Below are 11,959 nucleotides of genomic sequence, written 5' to 3'. Positions count from 1 at the left end.
TTAAGCACTACTTTGCATGCATTTTTTGCAAAATGGTTGTTTCAAAACTGCTTGTTATTATTCTGCTAAATTTGGCAGAACTTGCTTTGTTGGTTGCCCTGTTGGGCTTGTTTCCAAAGACCCGAAGTGTTGAGAGTTCGACGAAAACTCGTCTGGTCGGGGACAAACATGTTGACGAACATGTTTTTGTTTTTTGTTTTCTTTGGTCGCCGCTCCTTCTTCTTCGTCAACCCGAAGTGTGCTGAGCGCCAGCGCTGCGCAATGGGAGCAGGGGCCCTATTCTCGACACGCATGGCCGCCGTTCGCCGCCATATTGTCTCTCTGATTGGCTTATTGGGCGATCACGTGCAAGTCACGAGTTTTAAATTTGTGGCGCGAAACTATCAGGCTTCGAAATAGCTTTCTGCCGTGACGTCAAAATGACGTGTACTTGAAGACTGATTTTTAGCACAGTTATATTTTGTGCCGGGTCGGTAAATTTAAATGTCTGTGGAGGAAAAACGAAGCTACAGCTGGCATGGAAGAAAACACTTGGCTCGTTTTAGCAATTTTGAGAAAAAAAAGTTCGTACTGTGAGGGTTGCTTCCTAGAATGTGATTGGCTGGAGGAATGTCACGTGATACGCAAGCATAATTCAGTGAGGTCAAAATGACGTTTAGTGACGCAAAGGAAATGCTGCCATTGCTGAAAAATGCCCCATTTGGCCGCCATAATTTGAGACGGCCGCAAGATGGTCGAATTATGGTGGACATAGTCGAATTATGACCACACTGATTTATACGGCTGTTAGCTCACCGTAGTTTGGTAGGCGCTTATTTGAAGTAATAAACTGTTCCGAAACATGGTTGTTTTGAATGTAGAAGCATTGAACGGCGTTGTAATGGTACCTCTTAATTAAGCAGCCTTTTAGAGCCTTAATTATCAGAGCGTAATTTTACACCCGCGTGAGGTCTCTAGCTGCGCTCCCGTTTCAAACGCTTCTCTCATGATAAGAAATTATCGGTCCGCGCGGTCGCGGTTGCTACAGCGCGGATATGGCGGCGTCCGTAGCTGCCGTTTGTTGTCACGGGCTGCGAGAAGCGAAGCATTCGTGAGTGCGCCTCAGTGTTTTCGAAGGACTGCCCGGTTCGTGAGTGTGGCTGCCTGGCCAGCGATATATGGTGTGGTGGCTGTGCAAGAAGATTTGCGGCAAGAGGCAGCGCGTGAGCACCTTGGTCTGCCTTAAACATGGTATTGTAGGTGCTCCGGCCGTTACTCTGATCCTGTGTTTCAAGGCGCGATCGGTAGCTGTGAACGTCTGGACACCAATTAGTTCAGTGTTTGCCTCTATTTACACGCTGTCGCTGACCTGATATTCTACTGCGGGAGTGATGAGAGGGTGGCACAAAGGGTTGTCTGCCGGCTGAGCAACATGCTTCCAGAATGTGTTCGGCTTGTCGGCGGGACTGTGCTCATCAGGAAATTGCCATCATCAGTGCATCATCTGTGTGCTCAATTTGTGTGCATCAGTGTCTGTGTGCATAAGGGCAGTTTCTGAAGACAGCGGTGTCAGCAAGGCAGCGTACATGTGCCAGGTACATCGTCTCGAGTATCGATGAGGTAAGGGAAACAGCAACGAAAAATTGCTGTTGACTTTCTTCAGATGGCTGCATGCAAAGTTCATATTGATGGCTGGTGGCTTTCTTCGGGTGTGTAATAACAAGTCCCTTATGTTCCTGCCCTTTTTTGGTCACATGCAAACAGCTGTGAATCTCGTGGCACATTTATTTGTAGCCTATTAAGCGAGGAAGCCTTGCGCAAATAAAAACAGCATTTTAAAATAGTCTTGTCTGTAAAGTAAAACGCACAACGAGTTTTCAGATTACTACAATATGCGGATGTGGGTGACTCGTAGGGCGTCTGCATGTCTATGGTTTTCTTTCATTGCACACAAATGCAATGGCTTGACATCTGTATTTTGATAAATGCAGTTGCAAAAGCATTCGTGTAGTGAGATTTTAGTGCAGTTCAATATTCTGAGGTAAAGTTAACCTTGGACTTCCCCTACAATGTGCCTTGTAGCAGTTGCCTTCACTGCAACACAATAAAAACAAATATGTAATAATTATTTATACCCATAAGTCTGGCTGTAGTCAAGCTGTTTTCACAGTTTTGTTTTACTTCCTCCATCATTTTGATAGAGATGACCAATAAAATATAACTGTTACAAAAGCAGTTTATTTGAGTAGTAGTTAGTCATACATGAAAATTTAGTTTGATAATTACAGCCCTGCGATGTCTCGTATTTGAAAGTCTTTTCTCTTGTGTGTATGAAACTTGCATTGCACTCAAGCTCACGCACTAAAGACAGTGTTGATTGCCTTCCAGGTGACATGTGTATAATGTGCCTCTTCGATGCATCACTGCTATCCTAGGAAGTCATGTGCTGAGGAATGCTGCTGCAAGGTTCAACATCATGCACCTCTCAGCTAGAGTGCTTCTCAAGCAAAGAATCATTCTTTGGAAGGGTTGCATTGGATGTCTTCACAGGTGTCAAGTGCTGTAGATATGGAACAGGATTTTTTTCAAAGGCAATCACAACTTGCACTGTGCGACACATTGCATGCATCCGCACTTAGCTGCAGGACTCACTGACATAGTTTTCACCTGTAGTCATGCTATGATCAGTCTATGTAAACATTTTTTGTGCTTCAAGTTTCATTGCACACAGCAAGAAAGCTGTTCAAGTCTGTGATTTTTGTGCTGCTCTTTAAACAGGACCAAATTTTCCTTTCAGTTTCTCACTAGAGTGTGTAATGACAGGTGTGTTTGATGTGTAGACTAGGCTTTTCTCTAATGCTGCAGTTCTTCACGTGACAGGAAGCGTAGAAGAAACTTTAATCCTACCATCTGCAAATTGGCCGGATGTGTGCTTATACACATGCTTTTACGCTACTGAACAGTTGCTAATTCTTAATGTACTGCAATGCTGTGTGCTCTCTTTATGCAGAATGTGCATGTTGGTGCTTTAGTGCAGTGAAACAGAGGAAGTCACCAAAATGTTTTTCTCCTGCCAGCAGAGCTTTGAACCAGTACTTCTCTTTGATTTCTGTTAAAAGTTTGTGCTCCATGACGTGATTACTGCTTCACTGAAATTTCTTGACATGCACGAAACATAGGGATGTGTATGCAGTCATTTATCACATCTTGCTCAGGGCGCAGTCTGATTTTGTAGGCAACTGTTCGTCCGATAGGAGGTCCCTAATGTGTCATCTGTGTGTGCTCACAGAGCAGAGCAAGCTTTGTCTCCTGACATTTCTTTGCCTCTGTGCCTGTTTTCTACTGTTGCTTTTAAATGCTATGTGTAGTGATACAGCAATCCACTAGTTTTCCTCTGAGCAAAAAGTGAGGCAACTCTTTCATGTTTGCCATCTGCCAAGCTTGTATGAATGAAAGACAAGGCACTGTCTGCTAGTTCGATTAGTTTCGCTGTGTAACGCCCCGCTTTTACCAACCTTGTTGCTGGCACTTTGCTTCTTGGCTGCTGCTAATGCTCTTAGGCAAATTTGACAAAAATTCCAGACAATCTGTTCAACCTATGTTTCTTTGGTAAAACTGGGGCATCAATGGATGCATTGCTATTTTTTTATTCAACACAGGAATCTACTGGATTTGGCACTTCGTGAAATGGGCATTATCAATGTGCACATATACCGCATCACACTTCTTTCACACATTGCAACTTGTCTTGTTACCGGAGAAATCTGCCTCTGTGACCCTGATGTGTGCGGGATTTTACCACTTTTGCTGTGTGGCAGCAGCAATCGGCTCATTACTGTCATTGCCATCACATGTCCTGCAGCAGTCATGAAATTTTCTTTTGTATCAAGAACAAATGTGTTTGTTGTGATACTTTGCAGAAAGGAAGTTTGTTCTACAGCTGACTTGCTCCGAAATTTTGCTTGAGCTTCTAAAAAAAATTTGAAGCAAAGCAATTATTTTTTTAAAACAAGCTAATATTTCAGGAGGCTCAAATTTTGTGCAATATATCTTCCAGTGCACTCAATTTCCACTAACATATTGCAGTTTTCTCTGCCTTTGTATTACAGTTGATTTGTTTAGTCAATAAAATACACCAGTTTCACTTACATCTATCCTGATCACCAGTTTATTGTCTACTTTACCCAGTACTCAGGCCTTCCCTTGCGATTAACTGTGTCAGTGCCACCAATGTCTAATCCCACCTCTGTGTAAAATTATCTATGCATGCGTGGCTGTGCTGATGTTCGGCAAAAAAAAGATGCAAATGACTAAATGCATGAGAAAATTGCATTCAACCCTTTAGGGCACTTTGTACACAACTGCGTACATTGCAAAATAATTTTTCTCGTGGTTTGCTTTAGTTGTCACTGATTTATTCATTTCAATCCCATTTAGCATCCATCGTCCTCTAAATAGGGTGCTTTTTATGGTTGCAGCACATATTTTTCTGGCAGAATACAACAGCATAGCAACTGCTCCAGTATGTATGTTTGTAAAGAATGCCTAGATCAAAAATTGGAATGCTTGTTCTGCTTTGTATTTGGCATTTCTGTTTTGGTTTTTAATGGTGCGCCAGCTGTCTTCAATTGTAATGAATTCCAGGGTTGTAGTCAAGTCTTCAGGCCACATGGTCTGCTTTTGATCCCCGAAGTGCAAAACTCAGTATTCTTGAAGCTTAAAGGGCCTTGAAAGGCTAAAATAAGGGTTTTCCTCACCTCGCAGAAGTTTATAGCATGATGGGTGCCTTGAATAGTCCACTGCACAGCTAAAAAGTGAACCCTGTGGCGTGAAGTCTTCACGTAGGGGTCTACATGCACCGTATCGTTGCAATTCCTACTGCTGACTTCTCCTTTTAGCTGTGTATTGTATGGTGCTGTGAGGATAATTTATTTCGTGTTGAACAATCTCCTGTGGTTTATTAATTATCATGAATACATCCTATGTGGTGCACACATTAAAAAACCTACCGGAAGCCAGTGGCTACCGTCGCTGGCTAGATTGCTTTTTGTGCATCCTGGAGACTTTCATCTTAATAGTACCCTAACCAGAACACTACCGCTGTCTGTATTGGTGCCTCCCATATGTTGTCCTGAGGGCGAAATCAACATTGAATGTCTTGCCTATTTTCTGTCTAATCTTACGCTTTTGTTTTTCCTGCCATGTTCCTACCTCTATTGCTGCAATATTTGGCTGTATTAAATTCGAAAAAGCAGTTACCAATTTTATGTGTTCCCCCACTCTTCTTTGTATACTTCCGGGCCTTCAGAGTATGGAAATAAATTAATTTCCTCCTTGTCTCTAGTGCTCCTAAGTTTACTGTCATGTTTTTGTTCTCCTTCAGCTCTTCGGCTCATGGTGCCACTTAGTTGTCTCTTTAAATACTGCGTGCAAGACCAACCGGAATGCTTGGCCCCAAAACACATGTTCGGGCTTTGTGTGACATGTACTAGGCAATGAGTGTGCATACATGAACATTAATTTAAGTTTCTTGAATCATACAAATAAAGCTGCCGCGGTGGCTCAGTGGTTATGGTGGTTGGCTGCTGACCCGAAAGACGCAGGTTCAATCCCGGCCGCAGCAGTAGAGGCCTGTGTACTGTGCAATGACAGTTCACGGCAAAGAACCCGAGGGGGTCGAAATTATAGAGAGCTCTCTACTACAGCATCTCTCATAGCTTGACTCGCTTTGGGATCATAAACCCCATAAAACAAAGCAAATAAAGCAAATATCTTGCACATTGCATGTGTCTTACTGTAATATGGTGTCGTCACCGATATTTACTCTCTACCTCTATGTTCCTCCCCTGCCCCTTTGTGGAATAACAGGTGAAGGAACTTTTCCTTATCCGACCTCTCCACCTTTTCTGGCATATATCTTTCTCTCTTACTTGGAAGCTTGCTGTACTGTACTTGATCAGGCATCTAAAGGAGCTGCTTTATTTTATGGTAGGTGCATAACTGTTATTCTACAACGAAGAAACTTCAAGACGCTGCCTGACTCGTGTTGCTTGTGTGGACAGCAAGGGAGGTGAGGCGGCCTGTAAGTGCTCAAGAAAATAATTTTGCCCCACCTCACAGAATGTTTTGCTTACTTGCATCGCACATATAGTGTAGCTGCTTCTGTGTGGTGGTCGTGAGTGTTACGCATTCACTTGAACAAGTAGAAAAAATTTATGCCTTTCTAGGAAGGGAAAAACAAGCAAAATTGCTGACAACATTTGTAATTTTTATGAAGTAATATATGTGCCACTTACATCACAAAAGTGCATGCGTTCAGGCTTGCGAAGCAAAATATGAGTACATCACTGAATATTGTGAGGGTACGCTCTATTCAAATTATGTTGTGTGTGTGTGTGGGGGGGGGGGGGGGGGGGAGTTTTCGCTTTGTTTTATGTTGTTTGTTATTAATGCAGAAAAGAATCTTTTTTCCCCGGCTTTGCACATTTAAGTTGATAATAAGGGATGCGCACTCGGTGTGTTCTCCTTGACGAGATTTACTCCGATATTCCGCGCTTTGCAGTTTCGTTTCGTGCGCGGGTGCATGCAAACATGACTAACAACAGAGTCTGGTGCAACGCGTTGCCTAAAATGTGCACATCGGCTTGCCTTGCCAAGCATGCATTTCAGCACTAAACACATCTTGGAGGCCTTCCAAGCGCACACAGATACAACTCCGCTGCACCCCGCTCTCTGTTAAAGCCGATACCTAGCGATTAAAAGCTTTAGCACCTTTGCTGACCTGACGGTAGCTGACGCGGCGCCTAGGAAACAGTGGGTTTCCGCAGAGTTTACAACGCTAAGTATGCGAGCGTTGTCCTCAGACAGGGACTGCTGGCCTGCGCGTATTTAGGCGCCGTTTCGGGCGCCTTTTCAGCACTGGCGGCACCACTCTAAAAATATAGCTCTCGTTGCTTCCTTTCCTGGCCTGGACGAGATGACTTTTCCCTCAGAAAACTGCCTTAGTCTCAGTTCCTGCATTCAACTGTAGCTGGTAAGCAAATGTGCGAAGCTGTCGTCGATCGTTATAAGGAGCAATGCCACAAAGGCATCATGCCGGCCAAAGCTTTCACTTTCCGCTCCCATTCAGCACGTACGCCATTACGAATACCCTGGCCCCGTTCCTGATGTTCGCCAGCTTCTCTGGGCAACAGTACGCACGCGTGTGGCGCCGCTCGTGACTCGCGGGTACGCCATCAGTTCACCTCGACTGAAAAGTCGTCTAGGCTGCGCCCTCGCTCGCACCGCCGCATCGAACTCGATGAATGCTTTGACAACCGACGTGCGAGTCTTTCGCACTGAGTAGCCTAAGTCGGTCTGCCCTTAGCTGCTGCCGGACATCCGACATGATACTCAAGAGGCCGCAACATATTTCACTCCTTCGCACTGCCCCTCGACGCGTATGCACCGAAGATTGCAACGCAGAGGCTCAGCGCAAGCTCCCGAAGCGGCGTTCTGTTCCGTACTTGGCGCCAATAGTAGCAGACGACGGTATTTATTTTTAGATCAGTTTTTACTTTTTTCTCTCTCTTCACGTAATCAGATTCTGTGGATACGTAACCTGGCACCGCCTTGATGGTTACGTCACGCCAACGTCACAATTTGAACAAAATGGCGAAATGTCGAGAATAGGGCCCCAGGTGGCACCGTTTGCAATGAAAGCCCACCGATGGCGGCAGAGGGCGCTGCTTGTCGGGAGGGTGCTGCCGCAGCAGACGACGCGGTTTTCTCGCTTCGGAAGGCAGCGACCTGGTCTTGTGCGTGCGCGATTAACCTGCTTGTGCACGAAATTTTGTTGACCGAGGTGCAGTGTATGTTGTCCTGTGTGGCTCCTTGCACATGAAAGTCGACGCATCCGCTCCTCCGAGCAGTTCTGTGGTGATTTCGTCGGTTTTGTGCGCGCGTTCTGTGCGTGCGTGTATCCGTTCTGCGTGCTTTCACCGTGTAGTCAAATCATGGACTGAGCTCTCGATTGTTTTTTTCCCGTGTCCACCACTAAACGAGCTACATGTGACTGCACAAAAAAGTTGTCAAAGCCAAAGCGACAGTGCAAAGAGAAGACTTGCTTTGTGCCAATGTGTAAAAGCGGTAACCGCTCGAACTGCGGCACCTCTTTCTTCCTTTCTCTTTCACTCCCTCCTTTACCCCTTCCCCTACGTCGCGGTTCAGGTGTCCAACGATATATGAGACAGATACTGCGCCATTTCCTTTCCCCGAAAACAAATTATTAATATTATTATCCCGCGCTCGACTACTGATCCGGAGTTCCCGGGTTCGAACCCGACCGCGGCGGCTGCGTTTTTATGGACGAAAAACGCTAAGGCGCCCGTGTGCTGTGCGATGTCAGCACACGTTAAAGATCCCCAGGTGGTCGAATTATTCCGGAGCCATCCAGTACGGCACCTCTCTCTTCCTTCTTTCACTCCCTCCTTTATTCCTTCCCTTACGGCGCGGTTCAGGTGTCCAACGATATATGAGACAGATACTGCGCCATTTCCTTTCCCCAAAAACCAATTAAATTAAATTAATATTATTATCCCCGAGCACACGCATCCCAGCAACCACGTCTGCCAAAGCGAAGACGACGACTGCTTCTGCAACGGCCTCCCGCGCCTTTCTTCCGAACGGGACGCGGCCCCTACGCTTAGAGGTGTGTATAGTCGATCGCAGATTGATGTCGCGTGGTGTGATAACTGCGTTACTATTCGCATTAAAGTCACAATAAATCTGTGGAGCTCGACAGGATAAAAAAAGCTGCATGAGCGCAAACAAATATTGAAAAGTAAAAACGGAGAAAAATAAATTTGAAACTGGCGCAATTATGCGCGTTGCGTAGCATGACGTTCATGCAGAACATGTTCGTTGCTGGTTCTAGTGTCGGTCGGCTGTATTGGACTACGCGTAGAGTGTACGCAGAGTTGTCCCAAAATGTCTGCTAATATGGGGTAATTGCTTCTGGTCTCAATTTGAGCAGGTTTTTGCTCTGAATGAGTTATGACAACCAAAACACTTTTACGGTTGAGGTGAAACGCAAAAGGCGCCGCCCGTGTGCTGTGTGATGTCAGTGCACATTAAACATCTCCAGGTGATCGCAATTATACCGGCGTCCTCCACTATACGGCACCTACTTCTTCCTTCCTTTCTTCTTTCACTCCCTCCTTTGTCCCGTTCCTTACGGCCCGGTTCCGCGGTGCCTACCGACATATGTGAGACAATTCCCGCGCCACTTTCTTTCCTCAAAACAAAATTTCAATTTTTTTCGCCAAGGCTGTTCTATGACCAACAGACCCATATCTTCCGGATGTAGGGTGGTACTTACCAAAAATCACCCTATGACAATGACTAGTGGGATGTTACACCGTGTGAGCGGAGTTTTTTCTGGAAAAACATATAAAAGTGCGCAAATTTGTATAGTACGCTAAAACGTCATTTCTTGCAGCAGATTGCACGTATGGTTAACGGAATAATGGCGCAGATCAAGCGACAGGACAGCAGGAGAGCACAAACACACACAAGCGTCAACTTACAACTTTATTGTTTGGCTGCCAATATGCCGAATGGGACCTGTTTATAACTATTTTTATGCTGTGAAAAGCATATCTTGCCGTCGCCAGATATATCTGCAGCGCACGCAGGAATTTTATGCACTAGAAGGTCCACGGTCGATTAAAACTTCATGGGAAGTTTTATTCAACCACTTTAGAGCGACACAGGGGCTCGTTTAGACAAGACCATGCACGGTGCTCATCGTCTGCGTCGCCTGCAATGACGCCTTTTGCGGTAGTTCCCGCTCTTTGTTTATTTATTTACTTTAGCAAAACATGGTGCTGGGCTAGTTGGTTAAGCATTTCGTTTGAAACAGGTCAGCGCTAAAAAAGACAAGCACGGCGAGAGAACGACGACACAAGGGATGAGCGCTACTAACAACTGGTTTTATTTTTTGCTTCAGGGAAAGTATTTAAAGCCTTGTCACACCATATCATGCACACAGCCAGGGGCGTCAACATTCTTTCATATCAAAAAAGTTAAGATATATATCTTAACACAGCACTGGGTTCCAGAAGAGATCGTCGCGCTCTTCGGAGCAGTTAAGCCTTCCTGGGGCCACGTTAAAAGGCTGTGCAAGATTCTGAGAGCTGAGGTCTGGCGTCAAGTCAGACTTTTCCAGGACTGGCTGCGTGTGACATGCTGTAGCCAATACCCGGAGTGGCTTGCTACACGGATGTACCGCTCCCTCAAGTCTCAAGCCGGCCAAATGATCGAGGTGAACTGGTCCGTTATTCTTAAACACCTCCTCAGAAATGGTGAGAAGCGCCAGAGCATTTCCAGGAAACCAGTGCTTACGGTTGGGGAAGTCTCCATCCCTCAGAATTTTGAAGAAGTTCTTAGAAAAGGGCCAAAATATGCCCTTGAGGCTCATGTGCTGCCGCACGACCTGCTCGCCACTAATAGGAACATTGCCCAAAAAGTGAACCGTGAAGACAGCGAAAGGTGTCTGCTTGAGGGTGTTGACTGCCTCGCGAGGTGTGCCTCAGGGTGTGCTAACCGTCGTTCGTGCCTTGTTTTAGATGAAATTGTTAAATATTTCAAAGATAAACAAGTCGTCTTGCTACAAGCTGACAAAGATGGGGGATTCGTCGTCATGAAACAACAAGCCTACAAAGAAAAAGCACTGCAAGCTGTGGAAAAGAACTTTGCACCTGTGAGGAAAAGCGATGTACGCGTTAAAACTAAGTTCATGGATTTTTGCAAGGACCTCAATCTGTTTTCTTTAGCTAATGATATTAGTAAATGCAGAGGCAACTGCTTGAACGTCTTCTTCACGGCTAAGACTCACAAGCCTGAAATACCCTTCAGAACGATCATCAGCGAAAATGGCTCATGGCAGCAATGTGCTAGCCGGTTCCTTTTAAAGAAGCTCTCGGTGATCAAAGTGGATGATCCCTTCGAGACAAAGAAGTCCCAAAATGTGTCAGATTACATTGAGGACAATAGCCAATGGTCGGTTACGCATTTTCTGTTGATGTCGAGGATTTGTTTTATTCAGTTCCTCAAGCCGAACTTTTAGGTGCTGTGAAAGAATCTGTTGAAGTTACTGGCGAAACTTCCTTTCAGTCTTCAGCTGGTATGTCCCTTGACAATTTTTTAAAGCTTTTAGAATTTTATCTCAGCGTCACTTTTATCTCTTTTAACAAGCAACCTTTTCTTCAGCGTAATGGTGTTTGTATAGGTTCATGTGTGGCGCCAATTTTGTGTCACATTTTTTTAGCATGCATTGATCGCCTTTTGGATCAAGATTTTATTGGTGGCCCAGTTTTGAAGGTCTTCAGATATGTAGACGATTTTTTAATTCTTTTAAAAGCCACTAATGATTCCACATTCGCAGACTCCATCCAACAGGTCCTAAGAACTTTTGAGAAGCATGGTAAAGGCCTGAATTTTACCCATGAAATTCCTGACAACAACGAATTACGTTTCTTGGATCTGAGGCTGAGGTGTGCAAAGGACATACCTGCTGGGCCTATTTCCCGCGTGCTAACAAAGAGCTATTGCCCTACGACTCAAATCATTCTAAGACTGTGAAAAGAGCTATTGCTTCGCTTTGTCTGGAATCTGCGCTTCGCAGGTCGTGTCCACACCAAATGCATGCTAGCTTTAATAATCAGGTCAACCGCCTTTTGGCTGCAGGCTTCCCTTGCTCGATCATAGTGGCCATTGCTGAAACCCTCCTAAAGAAGTATGGTGCCCGACAAAAAATGGCTGTCGCGGAACGCGCAAAGACAATGCCTGAGGTGTTACCTTATGTACATAAGGTGTCGCATAACCTCAAAAAAGTGGCCAGCAGGCACCACGTGCCACTTGTGTTCTCGGCGCCAAATAAGCTGGCGAAGCTGTGCTCGCGCATTTGCGGCGAACGTGAGCGTGGATGCAAAACCAAACA

The 11,959-nt window shown here is 45.2% G+C and overlaps 1 protein-coding gene across 2 annotated transcripts in view; it reads right to left on the bottom strand.

Annotated features, from left to right (window-relative positions):
• The window catches only part of LOC144113186 (protein regulator of cytokinesis 1-like), a 347,115-nt gene that overhangs the window by 95,567 nt on the left and 239,589 nt on the right, over positions 1 to 11,959 (bottom strand). The gene's annotated exons all lie outside the window — the stretch shown is intronic.

Source organism: Amblyomma americanum, chromosome 1 (assembly GCF_052857255.1).
Source record: "Amblyomma americanum isolate KBUSLIRL-KWMA chromosome 1, ASM5285725v1, whole genome shotgun sequence".
Lineage (NCBI taxonomy): Eukaryota > Metazoa > Arthropoda > Arachnida > Ixodida > Ixodidae > Amblyomma > Amblyomma americanum.
The sequence above is the reverse complement of the archived record's forward strand: the minus strand, read 5'-3'. Positions and strand labels throughout refer to the sequence as shown.